This window comes from Carcharodon carcharias (genome assembly GCF_017639515.1).
Source record: "Carcharodon carcharias isolate sCarCar2 chromosome 27 unlocalized genomic scaffold, sCarCar2.pri SUPER_27_unloc_1, whole genome shotgun sequence".
Taxonomy (NCBI): Eukaryota; Metazoa; Chordata; class Chondrichthyes; order Lamniformes; family Lamnidae; genus Carcharodon; species Carcharodon carcharias.
In genome coordinates, this window is record NW_024470624.1 from 3705579 (window position 1) to 3715064 (window position 9486).

At 45.4% G+C, this 9486-nt stretch overlaps 1 non-coding gene across 1 annotated transcript; it reads right to left on the reverse strand.

The window, feature by feature from the left end:
• Positions 1-1553: 1553 nt before the first annotated feature.
• Positions 1554-1694, reverse strand: LOC121273789. The gene has a single exon (XR_005942078.1). It is a non-coding gene; the product is annotated as a U4 spliceosomal RNA (small nuclear RNA).
• Positions 1695-9486: the final 7792 nt, after the last annotated feature.

Below are 9486 nucleotides of genomic sequence, written 5' to 3' on the forward strand. Positions count from 1 at the left end.
TCCAAATCATTGATATAGACAACAAACAAAATTGGTCCCAGCACAGATCCCTGAGGCACACCACTAGTCACAGACCTCCAGTCTGAGAAGCAATCATCCACTACCACTCTCTGTCTTCTCCCACACAGCCAATTTCGAATCCAGTTTACAACCTCTCCATGGATACCAAGTGTCTGAACCTTCTGAACTAACCTCCCATGTGGGACCTTGTCAAAGGCCTTACTAAAGTCCATGTAGATAACATCCACAGCCTTACCTTCATCTACTTTCTTGGTAACCTCCTCAAAAAACTCCACAAGGTTTGTTAAACATGACCTACCATGCACAAAGCCATGCTGACTATCCTTAATCAGCCCTTGGCTGTCCAAATAATTGTATATCTGATCTCTCAGAACACATTCCAATAATTTACCTACTACTGACGTCAGGCTCACTGGCCTGTAATTACCTGGTTTACTTTTTGAGCCTTTTTTAAACAACGGAACAACATGAGCTACCCTCCAATCCTCCGGCACCTCATCCATGGCTAAGGACATTTTAAATATTTCTGCCAGGGCCCCTGCAATTTCTACACTAGTCTCCCTCAAGGTCCGAGGGAATATCATGTCAGGCCCCGGGGGATTTGTCTACCTTTATTCGCTGTATGGCAGCAAGCACCTCCTCCTTAATCTCTATATGTTCCATGACACTACCGCTTGTTTCCCTTCCTTCCTTAAACACTATGCCAGTTTCCTGAGTAAATACTGATGCAAAAAAACTGTTTAAGATCTCCCCCATCTCGTGAGGCTCCACACATATACGACCACTCTGATCTTCAAGGGGACCAATTGTGTCCCTTAATATCCTTTTACTCTTAACATACTTGTAGAAACCCTTCGGGTTTACCTTCACATTGTCCTTGGGGTTCATTCACCTATTGGTGCTGTTCTAATCCTGTCTTCTGTTGTGATATCCAGATCTGCTACAGATGCTTTTGCCCTCATTCGAAACCTGTCAAAGTCCAACTATGCTTCATAGGCATCCACTAGAACATCTTTCTTGAAAATCTCATCAATGAACCTGAATAGAAGATCCAATCCTTTGTCAGTATCCAAACGAGCAGCATCCAGTTCACTAAATACTTTGCTTCTGATTTACTTTTGTTGGGAGGTGATGATGCCAAGACCAGACTTAGTTTCCTCCTTGGTAGGGACAAAACCCATGTCCACATATCCACTTCATTCTTCCACTGGTCGTGTGGCTCAGACTCCAAGAACATCAGCGGGTAATCAGACCCTGACAACTTCCACTTGCTTTCAGCCATTTCTCACAAAAGCTATTCAGATTGTAAGTTTCTGTCTGAAATTTAATTTTCCTTTAGTTTCCAACCTTCACCATGAGACAAGCGTTCTCTGTTACCATGTTATAATCCTGACAGCCTGATGATGAAGGAGGAAACTGGAGCCAGTCTTTACTTGGTACAGATTTATTCACTGAGTGAAACATTACAGGTATCTACTTTCTGACATGGCTCCACTCTCTGTCAGTAAGAGTCTCTTTATTTGATTCATCAGTCTCCGCAGAGACTGTCAAAAATTGCCATTGCCGACTATATTTCAAGTTGTCAAAGCGGGGTATTGGGAAAAGTTTTCAATAAGCAATAATTGCGCCTCGGTTAAACCTCATCGGCTACGATACTTCTCTTTATATGTGCTCAAGTAACTATCCAATCCATGACACACACCTGTATTTCCTTAATCTCAATTGGTACAATTAACACCCACAGTCAGATCATCTAAAAGGTCTCTAATCAGTGTGAACTGTCTGGTGTCTCAGCAGCTCGGATGAACATGTGAATCCCTTTCCACACTCAGAGCAGGTGAACGGTCTCTCCCCGGTGTGAACTCGCTGGTGCGTCAGCAGCTCGGATGAATCACTAAATCCCTTCTCACACTTGGAGCAGGTGAACGGCTTCTCCCTGGTGTGGACTCGCTGGTGTGTCAGCAGATGGGATGACCAAGTGAATCCCTTCCCACATTCAGAGCAGATGAATGGCCTCTCCCCAATGTGAACTCGCTGGTGTCTCTGCAGGTGGGATGAGAAAATGAATCCCTTCCCACACACGGAACAGGTGAACGGCCTTTCCCCAGTGTGTACCCACTGGTGTATCTGCAGGTAGGATGACTGAGTGAATCCCTTCCCACACTCAGAGCAGGTGAATGATCTCTCCCCGCTGTGAGCCCACTGGTGAGTCAGCAGTGTGGATGAATCACTAAATCCCTTCCCACACTCAGAACAGGTGAATGGTCTCTCCCCGGTGTGAACTCGCTGGTGTACCTGCAGGTGGGGATAACTGAGTGAATTCCTTCCTACACTCAGAGCAGGTGAAGGGTCTCTCCCCGGTGTGAACTCGCTGATTCATCCGCAGGACAGATAAATCAGTGAATCCCTTTCCACACTCAGAGCAGGTGAACGGTCTCTCCCTGGTGTGAACTCGCTGGTGTCTCTGCTGGTGGGATGACTGAGTAAATCCCTTCCCACACTCAGAGCAGGTAAATGCCCTCTCTCCGGTGTGACTGCGTCGATGAGTTTCCAGCTCAGACGGGACTTTGAATCCCTTCCCACAGTCCCCACATTTCCACGGTTTCTCCATTGTGCCCGTGTCCTTGTGTTTCTCCAGGTTCGACGATCAGTTGAAGCCTCGTCCACCCAGAGAACACGTGTATTGCCTCTCCCCACTGTGAATGGTGATGTTTTTTCAGGCTGTGTATTTGGTGAAAGCTCTTTCCAGAGTCAGTGCTCTGGAACACTCTCACTCGAGTGTGTGTGTCTTGGTGCTTTTCCAGTCACACTGATGTTGGAAACCTTTGCAAGCAGACAGAACAGACAAACATTTCTCCTTCCAGATTCAAAGCCGATCATATTCAGCTCCCGATGAATGGGGTGACTCTGTCAGATCTTGATGTGAAGTTTAGTTTGAGATTTCTGGCTCCAAATCCTCCCTTCGAATATCCTATTAAAGGAGTTTACAAAAGTCATCACTGTCAGTACAGGATAGAAATTCAGAACAGACAATTCTCGTTTCTATGGAACATTCTTTCCTCTCTCGCTCTCCAAAAGCTGTAAACCTCCATCCCACACAGTCTCACTCCATTCTCACCCTGCTGTACCTCATATATACCCAATAGTAGTGCACTAAAAATGTGTCTAATACACAGGACTCTATTAGAGATTAGAGATACACATGATGCTGTGGGGAAGAACTTTGTTTCAACAGCCAGTGGTGATGTCCTGGAATCCACTGCCTATGAGGGTGGTGGTTCCAGAAACAATCAATAATTTCAAATTGAAATTGAATTGACATTTGAAGGAAATGAACATGCGGGGGAATGGAGATATAGAAGGGGGAATGGGACTGCCTGGGTCACTCTACAGAGAGTCAGTCTGGACTCAAGTTATCAAATGGACTCCTTCTGTGTCATAATGACTATCACTGGAAATATATTAAGCCTGCAGTACTCTCCTCCAAGACTAGAAAGGATAATAAATGAACTTAATTACAGAACTATAAATAATATATCAACATTAGACATATCTTTGTCCTCTATTACTATATTGTCCAGGGGGCAGAAGTCTTACAAAATAAAATAACGGACACTTCAGCCGTGGGGTTGGAGACATGGGTGAGGGAGTGGCTGGTGGTGGGATGCTGGTGACCGTGAGAGCAGGTGGATGGGGGTTTGGGTTTCAATATGAGAGGGGGTGAGGAGGAGGTGTCTAGAGACAATAATAGTGGGAGGGGTGGTGGGGTTTAAAATAAACTAAAACTTACAACTTATCTTGTTTAGTCACAACATCATCATCTCTCTGCTGGCCAACTCACTCACTTGCAGTCCCACTTGAATCACTCAAACTCACCCTGGAGATTCTTGGGATCAGTTTCCCACAGGCTGTCTGGGAAACACAGGGCAAAAGGCAAAATAAGGAGCAATCCCTTAAAATACAGGACAGTTAATTGCCCTGAAATTGTCTCGTTAAATGTCAGCCATCTCCTGGGGAAACCACCCCTTTAATTGTGAACAATAGGAAAGAGACTATCCTTTTAGCCAGACAAATAAATGTGTCAAGCTGAGGGAGCAAAGGATGTCAATGTCGTTAAGAGAGAGAGACCTGAGCCAACCTTTCCAGAGTGTGCACCCTCCCTGGATTCACTTCCTTTCCCTTCGGTTCCTGCAAGTTAACAATTTCCCCCCAGAATGAAAAGAAATGGAAAGGGGGAAACATTGATTTCCTCACAGATGTTGTCCAGAGGAGGAAGTTTTAGTCTGAAGCTCATTATCCAACTTCCTCATTGTGACGTCCACAATGGAACCCTTCCCGAACCAGCCAATAGGAATCACTCTGCTGCACAGTGACTTCCTTGGGTTCCAACCGCCTCCTCTTCACCGTGGACGTCCAATTCCTCTACACCTCCACCCCCCACCGGGATGGTCTGAAGGCTCTCCACTTCTTCCTCAAACAGAGACCCGAACAATCCCCATCCACCCCTACTGTCCTCTGTCTGGCTGAATTTGTTCTCTCACTGAACAATTTCTCCTTAAACTCCTCTCACTTCCTCCAAATAACAGGTGTGGCTATGGGTACCCGCATGGGCCCCAGCTATGCCTGTCTCTTTATGGGGTATGTGGAACATTCCATGTTCCAGTCCTACTCCGGCCCCATCCCACAACTCTTTCTCCGGTACATCAATGACTGCTTCGGTGCTGCTTCATGCTCTCGTCTGGACCTGGAAAAATGTATTAATTTTGCTTCTATTTCCCACCCCTCCATCATTTTCATGTGGTCCACCACTGACACTTCCCTTCCCTTTCTTGACCTCTCAGTCTCAATTTCTGGTGATAGACTGTCCACCAATATTCATTACAAGCCTACCGACTCCCAGAGCTACCTTGACTACAGCTCCTCACAGCCGCTTCCTGTAAGGACTCCATCCCATTCTCTCAGTTCCTTTGCCTCTGTCGCATCCGTCTGATGATGCCATTTCTGACATGTCTTCCTTCTTCCTTAACCAAGGTTTTCTACCCATGGTGGTTGACAGGGCCCTCAACCATGTCCGGCCCATCTCCCACGCATCTGCCCTCACGTCTTCTCCTCTCTCCCAGAAACATGATAGGGTTCCCCTTGTCCTCACTTATCACCCCATCAGCCTCCACATTCAAAGGATCATCCTCCACCATTTCCGCCAACTCCAGCATGATGGCACCACCAAACACATCTTCCCTTCACATGTTCCCTCCGGGACACCCTGGTCCACTCCTCCATCAACCCCTACACCTCAAACCCCTCCCATGTCACCTTCCCATGCAACTGCAGAAGGTGCAACACCTGCCCCTTTACTTCTCCCCTCCTCACCGTCCAAGGGCACAAACATTCCTTTCAACTGAAGCAGCATTTCACTTTCACTTCCCTCAATTTAGTCTACTACATTCGCTGTTCCCAATGCAGTTTCCTCTACATTGGAGAGTACAAAGGCAGACTGGGTGACCGCTTTGCAGAACACCTTCGGTCTGTCTGCAAGCATGACCCAGACCTCCCTATCGCTTGCCATTTCAACACCCCGCCCTGCTGTCATGCCCACATATATATCCTTGGCCTACTGCAATGTTCCAGTGAAGCTCAACGCAAACTGGAGGAACAGCACCTCATCTTCCGACCAGGCACTTTACAGCCTTCTGGACTGAATATTGAGTTCAGCAATTTTAGATCATGAACTCTCTCCTCCATTCCCACCTCCTTTTATACAATAATTTATATAGATTTTTATTTTCCCACCTATTGCCATCATTTTTAAATGTATTTCCATCCATTGTTTTAACTCTACCTTTTAGCCTATTTCGATCCCTTCCCCCAAGGGTTATCTGTACCTTGCTCGTCCTGCTTTCTACCCTTAATTAGCACATTCCTTTAGATGATATCACCACCTTCAACACCTCTTTGTCCTTTTGTCTGTGACATCTTTTGGGTATCTCCACCTATCACTGGCCCTCTATCCAGCTCTTCTTGTCCCACCACCTCCCCCCCCCCACCTTAAACCAGCTTATATTTCACCTTTTTTCTATTTTTCCTTAGTTCTGTTGAAGAGTCATACGGACTCAAAACGTTAACTGTTCCTCTCCGCAGATGCTGTCAGAGCTGCTGAGTTTTTCCAGGTATTTTTATTTTTGTTTTTGTTTTGGATTTCCAGCATCCGCGGTTTTTTGCTTTTATCCTCTGGTTCCAGTCTGCAGGCCAGGCGCGCGGACACGGGAGCCCTGCCCCCACCCATTGTTCCCCTTCCCCCCCTCCAAGCCAAGGTTTCCAGGCAAGCGGCTGACGGCTCCGGCCAGAGCGAGAAGCCGCTTGGAGAACTCGGGAGAGGGGAAGCTGCGCATGTGCAAGGAAAATTGTATTTTTGCCTCTAGGATTTGTTTTGAAATATTATTTGTGCCGAATGTTACAATCCTGGTCAGGACTGTTAACATTTAAAGAGAAGTTTGAACACCCAGTGATAACTGAAAGAATTACACCACAAAATTCCATGTTTTCAAACAAAAACAAACTTTACTGTATAAACAAAACCAAAAGAATATTGAAAACCAGTACTATGAACTGAACACTATAGTTTATGCTCTGAACCCAGTTCTACGTTTTAACTTCTCCCCGTGAGTTCCCTTATACTTAACGATATCTTGAAGGTTCATTCACTTCTGTTCCTGGGAACATCCCAAAGGTTTGTTAAAGGTGTGCCCGTTCAGACCCAGTTTTATTTCATTCCTTCCCAGCAATGTCGACAGCTTCTTCATTCTGGACTTTCATCTTTATTCGAGCTTTTGAATCTTCCACGTCACTCACAAAACCTACTTCATTCTGATCATGTTGGGGTTTTAAATGTATTTTTTTGTGAACTGTCCATTTGCCTGAACTTTTCTTTTATTCATTCACAGGATGTGGGCTTCACTGGCTGGGCCAGCATTTATTGCCCATCCCAACCTGCTACTCCTATATCTTGTTCTGCCTCAGCACTGGCAGCTACATGTAATTCAGTATTAGGGGTCATTAACCCTTCAGGGTTACTTTGAGGTCTTAGTCCCTTCTGTGGTGGACTTTTATCTTGAAATGCTTCAGGCACTTTTCCTGACTCTACACTGTCCAGTACTCAGGTGGGTACATCAGTATCTTTATTTACATCAGTTTGTTGCTTAACTGGGTCACCAATAGGCAATGGCTTTTTACTCTCAGAAACATCTTCTGAACTGTGAACACAGTCCCAGTAAGTGGAAAAAAACCCGCTCAATCATTCCCAAATATAAAATCTATATCTGTAATCAGTAATTTAGAAACAATACCAACAATAACAGAGCCTTTTACTAAAGCATAGTTTAAATTCACTCTACACAATGGGATAGTCACACACTCCCCATCAATACCCCGTACCAATACATTTTTATTCAGTGAGCTTTTCGAAGAAAATTATAAATATTCAGCACTGAGCTAAACCAGCATCTCACAAGATAACAATCTTTCAAGATCTTTCTGGGAGTGATTTTCCCTTCGAATAGAAATCCTTCATAATCCCTCATGTCTCTATTTACACCCATGGTAAATACATTAGAAGGTATTGATTTCTCACAAGCTTCCCTCTTTGGTACAACCTTCTCTGGAGAAACACCAGCCACTTGCACCAATGCCACTGGTTTAGTTTTAAATTTCCAATAAGCTGTATTTAAATGTCCAACTCTATGACAGTGAAAACATGTTGGTCTTTCTGACTCAGTAATATGCTCTACACTATATTTTTTTACCACCCTGGGGAGAATCTCTTTTATCATTCCTACTGTCCTCATTACAAGTTCTGTTCATTATCATACGACCCACCTTTCCAATCTGTGGTTTGCTGCCTGCCAGGTGTCTGGGTTAAATCATTGCCATCACGTAAAACAGCAGCTTCCCTTATCTTAAAAACCTTACGGGTCCTGCAGATATGCCCTGAAAGCTCATGAAATTTGGTTTTTAAATTCTTCCATGAATACGATTTCTCTCACGTTGTCAAAATTCTGTACAATTTTCTTTGCTCAAAACCACCTGTCAGGCAACAGCAGGAAGAAGCCCTCGGACCCTTCCAATTCACCAAGTGTCAGAATGAACATGGTTCAGTCCAGGATGTGATTAACAGCAGCAATAACAGCAGAATCCAACCCCTGTAATCATTTGTGAATTCGCTGGTGTCTGAGCAAGCTGGATAACCAAGTGAATCCCTTCCCACGCTCAGTGCAGGTGAACGGTCTCTCTCCAGTGTGAACTCGCTGGTGCTTCCCCAGGGTGGATAATTCACTAAATGCCTTCCCACCCAAAGAGCAGCTGAATGGCCTCTCCCCACTGTGAACTCACTGGTGTATCTGCAGGCTGCATAACCAAGTGAATCCCTTCCCACACTGACTGCAGGTGAATGGCCTCTCCCCGGTGTGAACTCGTTGGTGTGTCTGCAGGTGGGATTACTGAGCGAATCCCTTCCCACACTCAGAGCAGGTGTACGGCTTCTCTCTGGTGTGAACTGGCTCGTGTCTGTGCAAGGTGGATGAATCGCTGAAACCCTTCCCACACACGGAGCAGGTAAATGGCCTCTCTCCAGTGTGAACTCGCTGGTGTGTCTGCAGGATGCCTGAATGAATTAACCCCTTCCCACACACAGAGCAGATGAACAGCCTCTCCTCAGTGTGAAGTTGCTGGTGTGTCTGCAGGTGGGATTGCCGAGTGAATCCCTTCCCACACTCAGAGCAGGTGAATGGCCTCTACCCAGTGTGAACTTGCTGGTGTGTGTTCAGTGTGGATGAATTACTGAATCCCTTCCCACATGTTGAGCAGGTGAATGGCCTCTTTCCAGTGTGACTACGTCAATGAATCTCCATTGCAGATGGAGATTTGAATCCATTCCCACAGTCCCTACATTTCCATGGTTTCTCCATGATGTGGGTGTCCGTGTCTCTCTCCAGGTTCGGTGATCAGTTGAAGCCTCGTCCTCATACAGAACACAGATCCCTGTTGTGAATGGTGCAATGTTTTCTCAGGCTGTGTAACTGGTTAAAGCTCTTACCAGAATCAGTGCACTGGAAAATCTCTCACACGAGTGTGTGTATGTCTCGGTGCTTTTCCAGTCACATTGATGTTCATAATCATTTGATGCAGGCAGAACAGACAAACATTTCTCCCTCTAGCTTCAAAGGCCGATGACATTCATATCCCAATGAATCAAGTGGTTCTGTCAGATCTTGATGTGATGTTTGGTTTTCTGTCTGAAAATCCTCCTCTTCTAATATCCTGCAAAAGATGTTTACAAAAGTCATCACTGTCAGTACAGGACAGAAATGCAGAACATTCCTAGTTTTTATGGAACATTCTTTCCTCTCTCATTCCCCAAAAGGTGTAAATCTCCATCCCACACACTCTCCCTCCTTTCTCATTCTGCTGTGC